Below are 19,997 nucleotides of genomic sequence, written 5' to 3'. Positions count from 1 at the left end.
GAATTGAAGGATAGCGGGGAGGCCAGAACGCAGGGGAGGGATCCCAGACCGTCCACACTAGTCCCGAAAATGGCTGCAATGCCTGCTGTACGCCTTCAGAGTGGAGTCTAAGAGCATTCATAATGGACTCGACTACAGGACCTGAGAATCCCCAAGATATCAGCCTAGACCGTGCAATAGCCACATTGCCCACTGCATCCGGCAGACTTCCAACCGCAGATCCCCTTGAAGGGGACAAGGCCACTTCGAAACCAGCCAAGGTTCCTGGGACAACAGAGAGGGGAACCAACTCCGACAGGGCCAGAACGGAGCTAACAACAACACAGTCACCCTGGACACTCTGATGCGCTGAACCACCCGGGGCAGAAGGGGAATAGCTGGAAAAGCATAAAGGAGACCCCAAGGCCACTGTACCGAGAGGGCGTCCACCCCCCAATCTCCCTTGGCCTGAAACCGAGAGCAGAAGAGGGGAACTTTTGCCGAGGTCAGAGATGCAAACAGGTCTAGAACAGGGGTTCCGAATCTGACACAGATCTCCGCAAAGACCTGGGCAGACAGGACCAGGTCCGCAGAGGAGGGAAACTTGGCAGGGATAGAATTTCCCCCCTCTACTCATAACATTGAAGGCGGGGCACAAATCAAGGAGCCACGTGGGTAGACGGTGTCTGCCCACTTTTTCCAGTGGGCGGACACTGGTGACTGCCTCCCCTGTATATTTATAAATGTAAGAATTTAAAAAAGTGATTAGTGCACCCAATGAAATTGAGTCAGTACAACGGCCAGAAACCGAAGACATATCACAGATGAACGAACCACTGGTTTATACATGAAAACATGCATTGTGCTTATTTCTTTTGTATGTATACCTTTGTAAGGAAAACTGCACCACAGTCCCAATTGCACAAAATGACAATGCACAGCAAAGACATGCCATAGCTGCCAACATGACCCATTTCAATCTGTAGCTGCTTATCCAGTCCACGTTTTTTCTTTGCATTCTGGGACGTGTAGTCAAAGTTTTACCAATGATAGAATGCAAAGAAAAAACAGGTCTGGATAAGCACCTACAGATTGGCATGAATCATGTTGGCAACCATGTCATGCGAAGTTTCTCGATAAGGTGGGAGTGAGATGTTGCTCCAGAAAGCGGGAGAAGGGAATTAACCCATAGGATTGCATTGGGGTTTTAATTATTTTAGGCGGGAGCGAGTGCTGGAGTTGGTATCTTTCTGCTGGAGAGCCGTGATTTGCAGGAGACTTGGCAAGTTTTCTGAGCAATCCCAACATAGAGAAATCTTGATGGAATGAAAACACTTCAGAATATTTACTTAAACGCGTTTTGACTCGATGCTGCCGGGCTGTGTGCAGCGCTTAAAAATGTAACTAAATAAATAAACCAGTACCACATGGATGCTAGTCTAAATTGCTCTGCCAAATTACAGTACGAAGTCATAATCTACCTCAGTTTGTAAACTCTCACAATCCCCTGGCTAGTAAATCCGCAAACTACATTTGATTGTGAGCCGCACAACAGAACCAACTATGCAGCCAGCCGCAAGTTTCCATTCAGCATTTACCGACTTTGCAATAAGCTATTGCTAGACTTCTTTGTAATTGGTGTAAAACCAGTCCTGTGCCCGCCCCTTTATGCGTAAAACGTACCCACTAGGAATCGAAATGAAACAGGAGTCACGTGAGGCAAACATCACCGCTAAGCCTTTCCTCCAATGAAAAGTAATCATCCACCCACAAAGCACAGTACTGGCTGGGATTGGAACAGGCTAGGGCTTAAACGGAGCTTCCTGGGTAATGTAGTAGATAGAGCACCCGTGCTACTGCAGGAACGAGTGAAGGACACTGCCCGAACCAGGTGATTGATGCCGTTGATAGTGGAGTGACAGACATGAAGGCAGGTCCCGCATAACAAACAGAAGCTGCATCTAAGGAGCAGTGTGTCACACGAGTGAACATAGCGTAAAGGTAAAGGTGATTAATTACCGGTGTCAGGCTTCCCAATCTGCAAACTCCGATTGGCTTACTGTTGTCCCCGTCAGCACGTGGACTCACGTTTCTGTGGAACCGGATAATCGCAAGACCCTCCCCCTTCGATCTCCAGTGATCTGGAGCACTAACTAGGACCGATTATGAGGGGCACCGATTCTCAGGTGCTATGTTTGCAAACATAAGGCAGTGTTCTTCCTGAAGGAGAATACTTCATTTACAAACACCATATTCTGATAATGAAAGAATGTGTTGCAGAGACATGAAAACCTCTTTTTTTTTAAAAAAAATAGTGTACTTAGTTTATTACCAACTTTTCAATACTTTAATTTCACATTTCAAAAATACACCTAATTTCTCATCTCTTTACATGTCATTTTATTTGTCATGTTCATTGTCCAACCGGGTCAACCTATTACAAATCAATTCACTTTTTACCTCCTAGTTTCTGTAATGCTGTTTCCAAGAACTTTACTGTTGCAAAGTTTACCTTTTTTGTTTTGACATTCATAGACGAGTCCCACCATTTCTTGGCTTCTAGACCACACAAATCTATCATTTGGTCATACAGATAGGTGGTCCTAAGGTCTTTCAATTTCAGGCAGAATAGAATCAAGTGTTTTAAAGTTTCACTGTCGAGATTACAAAGGCGACACTCGGGGTCTTCTTGATATCTTCCATGTTTTTGTAACGTGGTTTTGTTATGCACAACATTTAATCTGAATCTTTATAGATTTGTTTATGATGTGGGAATCTTATCAAGTATCCTGGGATTGTATTCATCACTCCCCAGTTGGTTTTCAAGAGAGTGTGTGCCTGAGATTTCGATCCTGCGTCTTCAGTTTTGCTCCAGTCATCTGCCCTGAGGATCTTCTTTACCAGCACTGGGTTTCTGGCTAGAGTATCTGGGGTGGTACCAAGATTGGACTTGATTAACTTGCATTACATTTTCCATTCCTCTAAGACCCTCTCTTTGTTTCAGGTTTATGCATCGCAAGAACCTAAAATTGCAGAGGGCAATTGCTAGGTGTTGCCTTTCTGTACAGCATAAGCTTGTTCCGTGTGACTTGTGCATTAAGGGAGATCAACCCTAGTTCTTGTCAGAGAACCGCATTGGGATAGATTTAGGTAGATATATGATTGTTTTCCAAAAGTTGCCTTCTGAAATATTCCAAAACTCAGGTTTTATTTCTCGGCAAGACTCGCCTCCAAATATGAGTGCCGCAGACACTTTCTGTTTGTAGAAGACAATGATTGGTTGTAAAGAAAATTTTCCATACCTTCTATCTATGGCTTTCCCTTGCACAGTGAGTCTTTTCACTTTCATTTTCAGGGATTCTGTCCAGGCTCTTTTGCTTTTCCATTAGCTCAGCAGAACACCCAAGTATTTCATTTCTTTAACTGGTTCTCATTTGTTTCCATTCAGGTGCCAAGATTCTTTTTTGTTCTTCTTCCATCTGTTATCACCGAGCACCATAATGTCAGATTTTGCAGTGTTTGTTTTCAGATGTTTGTTAGATACATACTTTCTCAGCTTATTTAAGCACCTCTTCAGGCCAATCTTTGTCTGATCTAACAAGATCAGGTCATCAGCATAAAGAAGTCTGCCAACCTCGTTGCCATTTATTTTCAAAGGAAAAGAGAGCTTATATTCGGGTATCGTCTTTATGTCTTCTATGTGGAAACTAAATAAGGTAGCAGCTAGAGGGCACCCCTGCTTTAAGCCTTTTTTTGTCTTGATTTTACTTGAGCGATTTCCACGTTGATCCAGTTTCACTTGCACAGACGTACAAAGATAGAGCTCTTTTATAGCTTTTAATAGGTCAGTCGAACATCCCTTAAACTCTAATTCTCTCCATAGTAGGCTTCGATCTATGCTGTCAAAGGCCTGCTGGAGGTCAATGTTGGCCATGTACATTTTTTGCGTATTGCTTAGAGCTCTTTTTTTTCAAAAGGCCTAATAAGAATAGATTCAGGCTACAGTTGACTTGTTCATAAATCCTGACTGTGGAGTGTCATAAGATTTAGTTTCCTTAATACAAGACTTCAACCGATTTAGCAAAAGACTAGCAAAAAAATGTTTCCAACACAATCGAGCAACGCGATTGGTCAGCAGCTTGCTGGTTGCAACCTGTCTCCCTTTTTAAAAATGGGGACTATAATCACTTCTTTTCATGATTTAGGTATTCTGCCTGGTTTCGCTATTCTTTGAAATAGCATCTCACAGTATTCCGACCACTTTTCCGGATTTGCTTTTATAACTGCGTTGGAAAGGCCATCGGGCCCTGCTGTTCTTGATGTACTTGCTTTATTAGTAAGGATCTTAATATCTTCTTGTTTGAACTCTCAGTTCCAAGGCTCTGCTGCATTTTGATCTTCATCAATTTGGTCATGAATACTTTCCCCATCATCGAATACGTTTTTTAAGTGATTTATCCACTTACTTTCTGCAATAGGGTTTATAAGGCACGTGTTTTTATTGCCATTTCTTTCGTTTACTAGTTGCCATGGGTTTCTACTATTTGAGGTACCCAATGCTCTCATCATGTGTTCGGCATCTCTTTGAAGTAGTAATGTTTTATATGACTTTTGCCAATTCTTATATTATTTTCTTTTGCTTATTCTGTTTTGTTCAGTTGTTTTGATGTTTTCAAGACACATAGATCTTTCCTTAGCTGCTTTTTTATTTTTGGCTACCTCGGTATTGAATACACTAATTGGTTTGAATTGTGGATTTGAAAATTGGCGTGTAGATTTCTTCAAAACCCATTAACATTTGATAGTATTCTACTGAGTTCGGATTGTAAAGTTGCCACTTTTCAGGCCTTTTATGAGTGTTGGAATATCTTTCGGTTTTATCCTTAGACGGTTCCGTCCATTCTCTAGTTCTATCTCTCCCATGTAGCAGGTTTGTTTTGTCTTTCTTCGTTTCGCTATCATGTCAATAACCGGGTTATGATCGCTGTGAGGATCATTCATAACATTCAGATGCACATTTTTTGGCAGTAAGTGTTCTGAAACGAAGATATAATCAAGTGTTGCTTTAGTTTGACCGTTCGACTACGTTGGAGCAGGAGGCATGTCACCAATGATGTTACCATTTAATCTATATATGGCCCGCTGTTCCATATTTTCCCCCGGTATTTTTCTGGTATTATGGCATGGCTTTGTCATTGCCTTGTTCCAGTTTTTTTTTTAAGCATGTCGCATTGAGGTCTCCGCAGATTATTATTTCAATATCCTGATGTCTCTCTACTATCTGATTTATCCAGTCAGTTACTAGATCAAGGAAGCTATCACCCTCTATACTCATAGTGTTATAGTATGTGTTCAATACAAGGAGAAGATCACAGTTTGCTGGTGAAAGACTTGTTCGTAATATATGGGTTTATGTTTATGTTATCAATCACCATCATATCTAACCCATTTTTGACCAGTGTTAGAAGTCCTGATGAGGGACGACCATACTGTCCTCCCTTGGCCGGGTTTAACAGTACAGTATATCCATCTAACATTGGAGGCTCCTTTGATCAAGATTCTTGGATGCATATAATTTCCATTACTTATCGCTTTTTGTTTTTCGTTAAAGAGATGCTGGAAACCCCGTGTGTTCCAACTCCCTATTTTCCAGCTTGTTGTTGTTAGTTGGTTTGCATCCTATTTTTGGGTTTTTGTCGCTAACGTTCCTGTCACCCGGCTCCATGGAGCAGTATCTTCAATAATTTTCGCTTTCACTCCATTCTGTGCTTCACAATGTGGTCTACCCTTGATAGTAATCTGGATTTTATTTAGAAGATCTTTCTCTTTAAGCAGCATTTTGAGGTGTTTGTTTTCTTTAGTTGTATTGGTTCTATTTTCTGAAACGATGCTAATGGTCTGTTCTCATACAGCATTTTATCTGTCTCCGCTTGTCCAGGTGTCCACTCTGAAGTTGTAGCGTTATCGCCTCTCAGCCCCTGCGGTTGGTTTTGACCTTGCATTTTCCTTTTTTTAATGTCAAAACTGAGGTATTGAAAATCCTTGTCTGCTTCGATCATTATATCGGCCAGGCCTGAGGAGTTTACAGTCAATGCCACGGAATCATTTCTGTTTTCATTCAGAAAACCTACGGTCTTTAGATCATCAGACAGTATAACTCTCAGTTGTGGAATATGTTGTAATAACTTCTTAATAGTAGACCTATTTAATATGAGACTGTCTGGTGCTCTGAAAGTTAATTCCAAGGTTAGTATGTTAACCAAATGTTCGTTATTTGTTCTAGTTTCATTTTCTTGATTTTTTTGACATTCTATCCTGGCTTTCTCTCTAAATTCGTTTTTGAGTTTGCTTGAAGGTTTGGTCTTTTTTGTCTGGTTTCCAATTTTGGTTTCATAAGGAGAGATTTCATTATAGATGCGCGAGGTAAGATCTCAAAAGGGGCTTTAGATGTAAAGTTGGCTCTTTTTTCACTCAACTACAAGGAGCTTGTATAATCCTCATGTTCTAGATTTTGTGATATAGCCTCTTTTCTTAATTCATATTTGTTAAAGCCATGTATTATCCTCTCCTCTGGCTCAGAACATTCAGTTTGCTCCTCATCTTCGTATACTGACAGGTTCAATAATTCATGTATACTTTCGTCGATTTTGCTAGATTCATCTTCTAATGCATGCAGTATCCTTGTAGGGCTTTGAGTTGGCACTTTTTTGATTATGTTTCCAATCACTATTTTTTTGCGGTTTGTGTAGAATTACAATCCTTCACTGTTAAAGGCAAAATGATTTTCCGAAAGAAATTTCGGGATGCACAAAATCTCTTTGAGTCTTGTTTTCTCAAATTTCTTGTCTTGCACATGTTTACCACTGCATGTTTTATTGCTTTTTGCATTTTAGCTCTTAAGATCAAATATAGAAAATGGATTGCTCAAACTAAATTCATTGATTGTTTCTTCCTTTTGTTGTTTCGTACCGGAGGCCTCTAAAATTGCTGCATGGCTTTCTTCTTCGTGGTCGACCGCACTGTCGTTACTTTGAATTGGCATCGTCATCAAAGCATAACTAGTAGAGGGGATGCTTCTCAGGTCAACGACTTCTTGTATTGAATGTTCCGACAATCGTGTACGGTTTGCTTTTTCTTGGTCAGTCTGACAAGTACTTTCCATTGTCTACTTTCTTTGCGGCCATTTTTGAGGGGATTGTGATGACTTTGGTTTGATTGTTTTTAGTGCATGAGACAATTTCTCTGACTCCCTCTAGAAAGATCTGCTTATGGGATTTGGTATCTTGCATTAGATCAATGAGGGATTTAAGGATTAATCCTTCCATTTCTTTTCCTCTGCCTCTTTTTTTCTCTTAACGCCTCCATAACTGATTCCACATAGGTCTGATATGTATAATTATCCCTCAAATTTTCAGATGATTTGAGAAATGGTGCCAAGGTTATCGTCACAGCGGAAGAGATGGCTTCTTGCATCTGTCTTGTCCTGGTTTGCTCAGCCGGATCTATTGCTGTATTTCTAGCTCTGTTGATCCATCTATAGATAGGCGGCTGTCTGAAATTGCGTCTTTCGGCTTGTTCCCACCGTGAACTCTCACTGTCATCTGTTGATACCTCCAGATTCACAGATTTTCCTGCAGTTGAAAAGTTGGGAGTATCATCGTCTTATTTGTTCAAGATTATTATTTAGAGCTGTTCCGGTGACTTCAGTGGATAGTCTGCCATGTGCATGTTTCGTGTTTTGGTTATTCTGTCTTACCGCTATACTAGAGATTTTTATCATTTTTAGTGGTTCCAAAACCTGTGAAAACTCAGCTATCGGCTGACTAGTATTTTCCTTGTATGTAAAGTTCTTACGGACACCATAGTTTGCATTTCCTTCATGTGCGTTGGCGTCAGTTGTTTGGCAAACTGCTCCCGTTTGATTGGTGCATGTACGCTGCAATCTTGGTCGCTTTGGGCCCAACTTTCCACTTCTTGTAGAGCAAGCAGCCTTTCTAAACAAACATTAATTTGTGTCAGTGTTAGTTCATTCTCATTTGTCCACGGTTTTTAAGACCTCTATTTCTCTAATGGCTGGGAGACTGGCCAAAAGGTCCTCATCGGTAACTTCAGGCAGTGCTATACTTATGCTTTCACTCAAGGTCTTCCCACTTTTTGAGAGATTTTTCTGATGTGAACGTATAGCGTTGGGGGGCGCTTTTGCTTTGAAGTGCCATTTCAATGTCCCAATGTCAGAGCTCGAAAAGCTCCTCTTTGTGGCACACTTCTTTTGGGTTTTTCCTTCTGGTGCTGTGCTGATACACGAGCCGCGTGTGGTGCTACCTAGAGTAGCATCAGGAATTTGTCCCATTTCTTTTTTGCTGCTCTCCGCGACCTTTCCGGCTGGTTCCTTGTTCAGGACGAATGACGGACACACCCCCCTGTCTTCCGTGTGTTCAGCCGCAGACACAACCGCTAAAGCCACTCCAACGCACACCGTCTCTGGGTCCAAGCTCGAGGGTAGACAACACGTGAGTGCGGCAGGTGCCGAGACAGGGCCCGTGGCAGGGGTGCGGGGGTAGGCAGCAAACGTAATGGAACTGAATCCTCGCAGCTTACGCATGCGGAAGCAGAGTTTGGTTCTCTGATTCTATTTGATGGTCGTTCCATACATTCTGCAATATACGGTAGAATTGTTGGTGACAAAACTCTTTTTTATAAGAGGTGTTTTGTGATATAGATGTAGTTCAAGAATGTGATTTAACATTGGATTTGACATTGACATTAGAGTCATTCAAACGTACCTGGCTCCTCGTACGCTGTTGCAACTGCTGTCCAATTATGGCTGAGTTCAAATTCATAACAGGACGTTTAGCAATCATATAATGATTTCTCTTTTTCTCACTGCTAGAGCGCCCACTTTAGCGAACACTCAGCAAACGCTCTGCGACGCTCTGCATCCGGAAGTGTGTTTTTAAGGCTGAGGAGAGCTGAAGGTAGCAGCAAGTGAAGACAGACTCCAAAATCAGCAAAGGGCTCCAAGGGGCAGCAAACAAGGAGGCAGCCAGGCAATTCCAAACACTCAGCAAACACTCAGACTTTGCTTTTGTATGTGCCTGGTTTATGGCTTGACAGCAGCCCTATCCACCATCAGGAATGCAGGGCAGCCACATACAGGGGATTCTCCTCCCACCAGCACTGGTTTAGCAGGCGAAAAAAGGAGTTAAAATAAGGCACAGTTAAACCCCGCTGCACACTTCCCCCCCCCCCCTTTTATAAATATAGCATTTCCTAGACCGCAGCTTCACTGTTGTATTAAGAAATGCTCGTAATGTCACTGGCGTCCATGTTTCCCCGACAATGTGTTTTTTAGCCGCTTTTACTGCTGGAAAGCACAACATCTCCCCTTCAGTATTTCCACCCACCTCAGAATGATTGTACTGGAAACTGTAGGGGAGAATGTTGTATTTCCACACACTTTTTATCACAAGCTCTGAATCAGGCCCTCAATGATCAGTCTAAAAGCACCATATTCTGAACAAGAAAACGTGTTGTATCAGTGCCCCAGGTAAGATTTTGAGGTGGGGGTATTGGATGGAGTATTTGAATTCCCATTTTAAAACTTTCAGAGTAAACAATGTGATTTCAAGAGAGTAAAAATTACTTTCCTCCTTTGCAAGAGAGTAAAATGTATGTGACACCCAGCCGACGCGTGCAAAAACTGTATGGAAATCATTACTATGCGGCAGCTTTCTGCGTTGTGACAGAATACACCTTTCATTATTTCTCTAAGGTCTGGCCATTTGATCTCTCCTGTATATATTTAAATGTTGAAAACACAAAAACCTAGCCAATTACATCGTAAAGCAAAACATGAATTGTATTGTGTGTTTTGAGGTTCGATAGCAGAATTGTCTTTTCATGTTTAATGAAAGTCATAATTTCTTGGAGCTATTACTACCTAATGGTATGCCAATGTTATGATACAACAGTGCAGAGAGAAAAGAACTCCATGCTAAATTCTACACCTAGTCTCACGGTCAAATGTTTATTTATATAGCGCTTTTGGCAAAGCACTGTACATAGAACCTATTTATCGCAATTATCACCAAACCTAAGTCGGTACTCCTTTATTGACCTGGCAGGATGAAAGGCTGAGTTGGCCTTGCCGGGATTCGAACCTGCAGCCTACAGATCACGCACAGATCGCAGCAACAGTCTCTGAACCAGCTGAGCTATCTTATTGGCTAATATCCTTCAGAGGTCGGTAAACTGAGTATCGACTGAGGTATAATAATCACACTGCCTAGCTGTTGGACGAACCATGTATGAAGCGCTACATACAGGTAAATGCCTATCTGGTTTATCACAGGGACAGGTTTTGCTGAATTTGTATTTCAATTACAAATGTAATTTTCATTTGTTTGTTTTTGAACGGTGCTTGCACTTCCTAGAGAGTCTGGTTTTGGATGTTTTTAATTGTAGCCTTGGAGATTTGAGAGACTATAACACCTGTGATTGGTGTAATGACAACCACTCACCCGTGAGCAAAGACTCTGCTGTCACTGATCATTTATAGTAATGTACCCCATTGACTGCAAGGTTGAACAGATGTAAACTAGACCGTGCATACTCATAATTTTACACACTGTTTTCATAATGAGAGTTTACATTAAATTATAAGTGTAAACATGATCTGTCTCTGCATGATTATGCACACAGCACAGGAACTATGAAAAATACAATTGTGCAATACTGGTTTGCTTGCACTGGAAAAAAGCATAATTTGTTACAAAAGATGAATTCTCAATTGCAACTTAGTTTTCCATTTTATTAATTATACAATCCTAAAATGCTAGGAAAATAAATGTGCACAGTGCTTCTGTTTGCTCCATGAGCATCAACACAGCAGAAGCTGAATGGAATGAAACCCTTCCTTTTATCACAGTGTGTAGTTTCATTTTTTGAAAGGCTCCAGTGAAATGCATTCTCTTTCAAAGGCTTTTATCTATGGCTTGAAATTACATCCATGTAGATAAAAAATCAAAAGAAGCGGTCTGCTTTCTGTCAAGTACCCTGACCATTGCACAGCCCTCTGCTCTAAACTTGTGTGTAAATGTACACAGGAAAATAAAAAGCAGTTGTATTTGCAAGATTTTCATGCGTAAAAAGTCCTGGTACACACCTTATCTTGTGGCCTGTGTTGTAATGACGTGAATGCCTCGGTTTTTACATGTGTCTGATTTGCAGCCTGACATCAGCCCTGGTAACCATCAGAAATGTGAGAGTATTCTTCTTGGCAAACACTGCATTTGCATGGAAGTTGTAGAAATATGACATGTGTGGTGTCGTAACATAAATCGCGCACGTTTTCCTTTAACAAGAAAGCCATTTACACGTCGCGGCACTGTTTTTCTTAGTTATAGAAAGCTCAAGAAACCCTTTGTAAATTAGAGAAGTGACAGCCTTTTCAGAAATCATTGCTGTGACAGTGGTGCACATGTTGCTCCCACAACAAAAGATTTTGGCAGATTTTGCTGATGGAAAACATGGCAGCTCCCCACCAATCAGAATGGTGGTGCTGGAAACTGAATGTTGGCTTTCCATACTACATTTTTCACAATATCGGAATCATCGGGCCTTAAGCGCTCCATGGATTTCCACCAGAAGCCCAATCATTCCAGTAGCAGCAACACAATTTGACCACCACCTTATCTCCCATCCAATTGTGTTTTGTTTTGTCATGTAATACAATTAAAACTTCAAAATCCTCTTTGCTGGCCTCATGTGTTAATCGCCCGTTTTTGCAGTTTTTTTTGCCTGGTCTGCAAAATGAACAAGCATCTCTACCAGTTGCAGACGCGAGGTAATTCACCAAACCTTACCTGCTGAAGTGAAACAAGCATTGACAAAGCCAATAGCTTGGTTTTTTTTATTGGTTTTACCTTGAAAAGCATTTGAGCCTTGGGTATGAAAAGGTTCTGCATGTACACTTCTATACGAATATGTGAGAGACAGTATAGTGTGGCTCAGGCCCTATAAGCAGGACCATGCTCTCTGCACTACACCCCTTTGTAGTAGTGATGGACCATAAACCATTTGTGCCTTTATTTGATGGTTCGATTTAACGTGACATCCCAGATCCGCCACAGTAGATGCAATTTGAGCAAGCCGAACATGTCCAATTACTGGTGGCAAGTGCCAGATCAATAGCTGAATGGCTTGAGGAAATGTAGATGGCAACCAGAGAAGATCTTTTCATTCTGGTGGTCATAAAAGCACACAGAACAGGAAGAAGTCGGAACATTCTAACAGAAAACACCACCAAACGCTCATTAGCCCTGAAAGCAAAGGAGCTCTCATGAACATAGAGTTATCGGTTTAAAAAGCTTACGGCTGAATTCTGGTCAACACTAGAACACATTTTTTGGGTAAAAATTCTACATCTTCCGAACAGCACTCCGACATCCTGCATACGCTACGAGTTAGGCATGATCTCGCTTGAAGCTCGGATCATGTGGAATACCTTGGCCTTATTCAGGAAAACTGTGATGCCTGTAATAGCACCTCAATTTAAAATATTAAGCAATCCTGGCAATGCCAAGCCAGACTGTCTCCTAGCCCGGTGGTACAAAAGATGCCAAGAATTGTTAACCACTCATGGAACGAATATTAAAACTCTTCAGGCCAATCCAAAACTGGTGAAGAAAAAGATCTGGGAAGCAGACTGGATTCAAACTAGTGAAGACAGAAGAAAGACTAAAGCAATGAAGGATGCCCCAGCTGAGGCACGAGCATTTAACACACTACAAAACTACGTAGTCTTGTTCCCGGACAACGCAAAAAGGGCCACATACATGAGATTTCGCCTAAACCTATTCAGAACTAAAGATCGGACAAAGAACTGGATAGGAAAAGTTGCTTCGAACACCGTATGTAGGTATTGCAAAATCTGCGACGAATCACTTAAACACCTTGTCTTATTCTGCCCATTCTTCAAACCACAAAGAACTAAACATATGGGACAAATAGTTTCTGAGCACGCATTAATGAATGCAGAAGAATGGTGGCAGCTGATGTTTTCTGGTTCCAACACAAAACTGACAAGGGTTCTAACCGTGTTTTTGCAGGAAATTGAAGAGATCCTTGATTCGATGAATACCGAAGAGGAAGGTTGACGGTACAGGCTTGCACGGCTTGTTATCAGATAAAGCTCAACCGGTGTCATATGTCAAGGTTTCCTTGGCCCTTGCTGTGGACTCCTGCTTTCTCATGTCTGTATCTTGAAACGTGATCTCATGTATGTTTCTGAACGTGGAAATGGAGGACTTGTGTCATGCTTGTTTTTAAAGGTTTTTTATAAACCAATAAAAAAAAAAAAAAAAAAAAGCTTACTAGATCATAATACCTCAAATATTGAGAACCTAAGCCATGAAGCCTGCCCATGTCGGTCATCAAAGATTTGTGAAAACGAAAGCTAGAATTAGGGAAAAGACATGGCTTCCTGCAATTGATGCAATGGTCAAACTGACTGTGAAGGAATGTCTAGTGTGCCAGATCTTGGGTGTCAGTGATTCACCAAAACCCACAATTGCACAGCCGCTAGGTGAAATTCTGTGGGAACTGACAAACGCAGACCTTTGTAGTTTCCCAAATGGGGATCATCTGATGGTTCTAAAGGATGAACACTGCAGATATCGTGTAGTGTAGATAATTCTGTTTCTCACTGCTGTCATAGTGCTGCTTAAATTGGAGAAAATCGTAGCCATACATGGCATCCCAAAGACCATTAGGACTGATAATGGTCCACTATTTAAAGGGCAAGAAAGATAGGCACATTTAAGAAGATTAGGACTCTGACATCAGAAATTAACAGCTTCATGACCCCATCCCAATGGCGAGGATGACATATTCATGAGAACTCTAAAGAAAACTATACATATCACGGGATCCAGAAAATGCTTTGTATCAGTTTTTGAGAGCATAACGTCTAACTTCTCTTTTGTCAACTAGCCGTTCCCCTGCCACTATGGTCTTTGGCTGCCCTGCTACTGCAATCATTCCTGGACATGCCAGCTGGAGTCAGTCCCTACCTGCATTGTCAAAGATTTAAATGGAAAGAATACAATTCAATGACCGCAAGAACATGAGTTGGAGAAGCTGTGATTCATCATACAACTAGGAGACTGTTGATTAAGGAACAACATCTGGGGGTAAGGAGCATTCTGCAAGCCTTTTGAAAATGTTGCCTGTAAGGCGATGGATAAAAGAGGGACTATGATAACTGTATTACAAGGGCCGCCCACAAAACCAGAAGCATTTTGTGGTTCAAGAAACTGAAAAGAGAACATGATAAAGAGAGTGATGACACATTAGATCGACGTGATCCAGATAATCTGGGAGTCCTCTAGGAACTGGATGGGAAAAACAGGATACTGCAGCCAGAGTTAGGGGAAAGCACACAGGTGCGATACAGTATGAGAAGAACCACCCAACCTCCTTTGAGATGATACGAGGACTCCTGCCACAGAACCACGACTTACAGAGGGGTGTGCCTTGGGCAGCCATGGAATAGGCTGCGATCCCTGTGTGCCCCGTGATCCGGCGACCAGATCCGTCTGCAAACGCACTTTATTTTACTTGATTCCAGCTGCAAAATACATAGAAAGGCGTGGGAAGGCTTCTGGCAGAGCATGAGCGGGCTGGCAGCACGCTCGAGGCCGAGGAGCAGCCAGACGGATACATTGTATCCTTGAGAGCAGCCGCGAGAGAAACATCAAAATGGCGGCGGCATCTGAGAACAAAGGGATCCTGTGAGGTGCGTCCTCATAATGGAATTGCCGTCTCTGTCGGATGGCTACAGTAACACGCTGCGGAAGTAAATACACAAAAGGACATTCATTGCTGCTCGCTGCTGCTAACAGCGTGTCTTCTTTGCCGGTGCAGCTGTGGACAGTACTGCACCGGAGAAGCGCATCGGGTGTCCGAGCCCGATGATCTAAAGTTATACGCAGCGGAATACCGAACGCAGGAGCTGCGCCCGTCGTGTGTGAACTAGGAGGCGGAGAGCAGCGGCTGACCCTGTACAACAGTGGGCTGCCGCTGCCACACACATCTGATGTCAGCCCGCGGCCGTGTGCTCCTGGGACGGGTGCTACGTGCTGTGCACACCGGAGCGTGACCCCTGGCAGACCACCTAACGAAGCGGAGCTGCAACCAGTAAAATGCTTTTACAGTGCAGGCTGGTGGATGCACAAGGACATGGCATAGTGCCGTATGTAGCATAGAGTGCTAGCAGACCCTCTGACATACTGCATCCTGACACTACGACCTGGGGGAGTCCTGCACTGGAACAGTGGCATATCGCAGCCACATATGAAGGACCCGGCGGATTGAAAGAGGACTGGGGGTAATCTAGGAAGTGGAGCGCCACCGTCCCTCCCGATGAGGCAAGGAGAGGGTAATGGAAATAAATTGGCGGCTGATGCATGTGAGTGCATGATTTATCATAGCAAGGACATACCCTAACTTTGTGAAAATCTACATATGACCTGGCAGGCCAACGCATGGAGGAAAAGAAGTAACATTATTGTGTACTGTGTGACCCTTTGAAACATGCTGATGGTGCATGGTTAATTGTGCGCAGAAGGAAAACTTGGGTGAAGACAATCCATCTGAAATATAATTCCACGTGCTGCAACATAACACAGCCTGTTGAAGCTGTCGCCCCAGCGCCCGGTGGACCTGAGAGTGACACAACAACACTGAATTGTGGGAACCAGACACGCAGGAGAATTGCGCGATGTCAGTGAAAGGACTGAGAGCCAAGTCTAAACAACCCACAATGGAGGTCTTTGCGAAAACGCAGCGGACCCCTACAACAGCGGCACAGGTCACGGGTGCGGCCTCTGCAGGTGGCGGCACAGAAGGAGATAACCGTCCGGTCCTAGCGGCAATAACGGAATTGAGCACCAAATGGGGCACAGCAATGGCGGACCTGTGGACAGCCCTGGAGAACAAAATTAATGCTGTGGGAATCGAAGTCACCCTGCTACGACAAGATGTCAGAGCGGTGGCAGAGAGAACGAGTGGCTTGGAAAGCGCAGTGACGGTTAACACAGATGTCAGCACGAACAATACAAAGGAAGTCCACGTGTTAAAACAGCTGGTCGACAACCTTGAGAATCAAGTGGAAGAAGTGGAGGGAAGGGCGAGAAGGAACAACATACGCGTGGTTGGCCTGCCCGAGGGAGAAGAGGGCCATGACCCCACGGACTATGTGGAGAACATGATCCTCCAGGAGATAGGAGCAGACAAACTTTCACAGGGATTCATGGTTGAGCGTGCGCATCGAGCCCTGGTGAGGAAACCACGACCCGGGGCCCCGCCGAGGCCAATAATTGCAAGGATCCTGAACTATAAAGACAGGGAGAAGATCCTGGAGTATTTTCGTAAGGGCGGAACAATAGTGAGAGCATCCACCAATATCACGGCATACCCGGATTACACGATGCGGGTGCAGAGGCAGAGGTATAACTATGCCCACGGCAGGCATCAAATATATGCTTCTATACTCGGCGAAACTAAAGATGTTGCACAAGAGCAGAGCGCTTTTCTTCGACACCCCGGAGGAGGCAGCGTCATGGCTGGATCTGCAGGGCAGCCCGGAACATGAGGCTGAACGATCGTCAGGAGCAAGACAAGTGAGGAGTCTGTGTCGTGGACATTAAGGGGATAAGCGGGAGGGTGAACTGGTTATGGGACCGTGGGAGATTCGATTGACATTTTGTAGCCCTTAGACCTTGTGCTCCGGTTGGACTGGAATATAGTGAATTAACTGCATGCTGGAGCTGAATAGCATTAACATTATGCATAGTAAAATGGGAAATAGGAGCAAAGGGATGGAAGCAACCTACCCCTGAGAATTAGTAGTTAGTGGCCATTAGCGCGACTTCACCCTACTGAGCCCTGAGTATAGACTCGCTAGGCAGGGCTAGATGTGGGGGTGCCTGAGATCCAGGGATGGAGCTGGGCAACAGTTGGGGAGGGTGTTGTTAGGTGAGGGCAGGGAGGTGGGTGGGCGGAAGGCGGGAAAGTTTGTTGTGTACATAGTTTTGGGGAGTTTCAGTTTGAATACGAGCCTACATAGAAGAGTCGAACGGTTGAGTCTGGACTGTACTGGTGGGAGAATGAGAGGGATTCGGTCATGCCATGGGGGATCTTAGAATAATTACTTGGAATGTTAGGGGACCTAATAGTTATTTAAAGAGAAATAAAGTGATGTTATACCTTTGGGAAGATAAGGGCAACACCCCCACCAGAGCGGTTGGGCCTGGGCGCGGATAGGATCTTGTAGCCTTCAGGTAGGAGCGTGTCAAAGCTGGTGACAGAGCTGGCCGTGAACCATGTCTCAGTGAGACCGAGGATATCGAGGTCAGGTTCTTCAAGAAGGCAGCAGATATCAGAGGAATGTTTGACAGCAGAGCGAGAGTTAAGAGTGGCAATGTTGAGAAGGTTGCCATCCTTGAAGGACTTCTGGGGAGGGGTACAGATAGAGGTACGCCCTGCGGAGGTGTAGAAGGAGCCTGAGAGGGGATGGAGAGGGAGGGGGATTGCAAGGTAGCCAAGAAAAGGGGAGGGGGAACAGCAGGAGAAGAAAGGAAGTTGATGCGGTAGGGGAAGCGTCTATCAAAGAGGTGAAGGTTGGCCCAAGCGCCTTGGACCAAGACGGTCCCATTAGATAGACCCTCCAGTTTATAGCGATTTTGCGATCCCGCAAAATGCCGCGAAAACGGCCTTTTTGCGCAAAATGCCGCAAAAACTGCCGTTTTGTGCAAAAACAGCATCTTTAAAAAACAATTTTACATTTTTTTTTTTCCAAGTAATCTGCAAAAATTACTGTTTTAAAAAAAATAATACTCAGGGTGCCAGGTTCTCAACTTTATTTTTACACAAGAAATGAAATGCGCCAACACATCTCATCACTTGCGCCCCAAAAAAGTGCAGCCCAATCCACAAGGGACACATGAATGGGCACATTTTATATGAGCGCACATTCAGATGGCCTTTTTCACCTCCTTAATCAAATAAAGTGGCTTTTCCGTCAATTTAAAAGCGCCTCCCTCATTTCCAAGCAAGATGCACTTTTAAATGTGCAGAAATCCTAGGCAACCCTACGCGCACGGGATGTGGGGCTGCCATTGCATGACGGGGTCTTTCCTGACCCTGTCATGCATTTCTTTTAAGGTCTTAACCGCTGCTGTGTCGCATGCATTTCTGTTCCTCAAACAGGATAATAATGCATTTTTTGGGTCGCATTTTACAGTGGCAGGCCTGTCCCTTTGAAAGGCGCTGGGAGCTTGCAGAACACTGTCGGGAGAGCGATTCTATTCAAAGTACTGCCCGTTTTGATGACAAAAATCGATTGACTGTTACAATTTGACCTATTTCGTCCAGTACTATTCGATTGATTTTTATAAATACTGAACATGTGTTGCGGGGGTGTCACCCGCTCCCCATGTTCAGTGTTTTTGGTCTAGGGTGGTTGCAGAAGTGTTTTCCCCTTTTTCCTCAAAATTGGAGGCAGGGACAGAAAAAAAGAAAATAACGAAAAAGGGACCCTGCGGAGTTGGATCTGACTCACGTTAGAGGGACGGATCTGGCACCGCAGGGTTGCAGGGGAAGCGGCAGCGACCAAGCAGTTAAGTAGGGGAGGATATTGGGTGGTGGTGATAGGTACATTTTGGGTTGTTTGGCTGAAGTGCAAATCAATTTGCAGCGAAATTGACTACGGTCAATTCCGCCGCAAATAATTACACTTCGGTCAAACAACCCAGAACACCATTCACGGCAGCTGGCCAGCGCACAATTTGCGCTACAGCTCAAGCCTGTGGAAATGCGCTGGTCACCTTTGAGAATAAGGTGACCTGCTCATTTCCAAAAATGGGTTGTCTATAAATAGCATATCCTCCGTTCTTTTTTTAAATGCCCCATTTTTGAGGAACTGGGTCAAAATCTACATTTAAAAAAAATTAAAAGATGGTTACACTATGAGAGAGAGGGAGAGTGATGGGTGAGATGTGAAGTGATAGGCAAGAAAGCAGAGGGAGAGCAGTGGGTCAGAGGAGGAAGCGCTGCACAATAGAGCAGAGGAAGCAGTGATGCGGTGGCCCAGAAATCTGAGAGCGAGCAGAGGTACAGAAAGTAGAGGGAGCGTGTGGTCAGTAAGCCAGAAAGCAGAGAGGGAGCGGTTGGCCAGAAAGAGGCAGTGGGCTGCAGATTGGGAAAAAGGATGTGGAAAGAGTGCGATAGAATGGGAGAAAGGATGCAAGATGCAGAAGCAGCACAAAAGAATGAAGGACTGTATATTGGGGGAGGAATTGTAGAGTGTAAGGTGTGAGTTGGGAGTATGATTTGGAGTGTGGCAGGGGCTGGGCAGTGCAAATTGTGACTTGACAGTGTGACATAACACGTGAGTATTTGTTTGACAGAGTGAGAGGTTAAGGAATGCAAGTTGTGATGGAGAGTTGGTGAGATGTGTGTTGGTGAGAGGTGTGTGGGTGTTTGGGGGATTGGAGAACATAGAAGGGGAATATTTTCAGCATTACAACTGATAATGATCAATTTAGTTAATACTATTAAATAGGCATGAACATTAAACCATAAATGTAGCCAAATCAAACACTGTTCTGCCAAGCCAGAGACATCTGGGACTCTTCCTATTAAATTAATACAAAAGACACATAATAATGATACCCTGGCTCTCTTGTAGCCTTGCACTCTGTCTATTTCCTTCAATGTGGTAATCTTACACCCTCCAGTTAATACAAAATATCCCGCAAAAATGCCCCAATAAATAAAGGTTTGTGCCGCAAAATTTGCCATTTCATGCCGCAAAATTTGCCATTTCATGCCGCAAAATCCTGGAAGGTCTGATTAGAGTAAACATTAATGATGACCTTAGAGGAATGGAAGGAGGGCAGGAGGGCATCCCAGCGGGAGCCACCATTAATGGAAGAAGAGGAGAAAGGAGAGAGAAC

The 19,997-nt window shown here is 43.7% G+C and overlaps 1 protein-coding gene across 7 annotated transcripts in view; it reads left to right on the top strand.

The window, feature by feature from the left end:
- Window positions 1-1,771: 1,771 nt before the first annotated feature.
- The window catches only part of COA1 (cytochrome c oxidase assembly factor 1), an 813,838-nt gene continuing 795,612 nt past the window's right edge, over window positions 1,772-19,997 (top strand). For 3 of the 7 annotated variants that reach the window (XM_069613311.1, XM_069613319.1, XM_069613316.1), the window contains exon 1: window positions 1,772-1,870. The gene's annotated coding sequence lies outside the window, so the exon portion shown is untranslated. Of the gene's footprint in view, window positions 1,981-10,103; window positions 10,305-19,997 lie in introns of all 7 variants that reach the window. The other 4 variants (XM_069613315.1, XM_069613310.1, XM_069613312.1 and 1 more) reach the window with 3 other exon arrangements.

Source organism: Ambystoma mexicanum, chromosome 5p, assembly GCF_040938575.1.
Source record: "Ambystoma mexicanum isolate Mex_15411 chromosome 5p, UKY_AmexF1_1, whole genome shotgun sequence".
Classification (NCBI taxonomy): domain Eukaryota; kingdom Metazoa; phylum Chordata; class Amphibia; order Caudata; family Ambystomatidae; genus Ambystoma; species Ambystoma mexicanum.
This window is presented reverse-complemented; position numbering and strand designations above follow the sequence as displayed.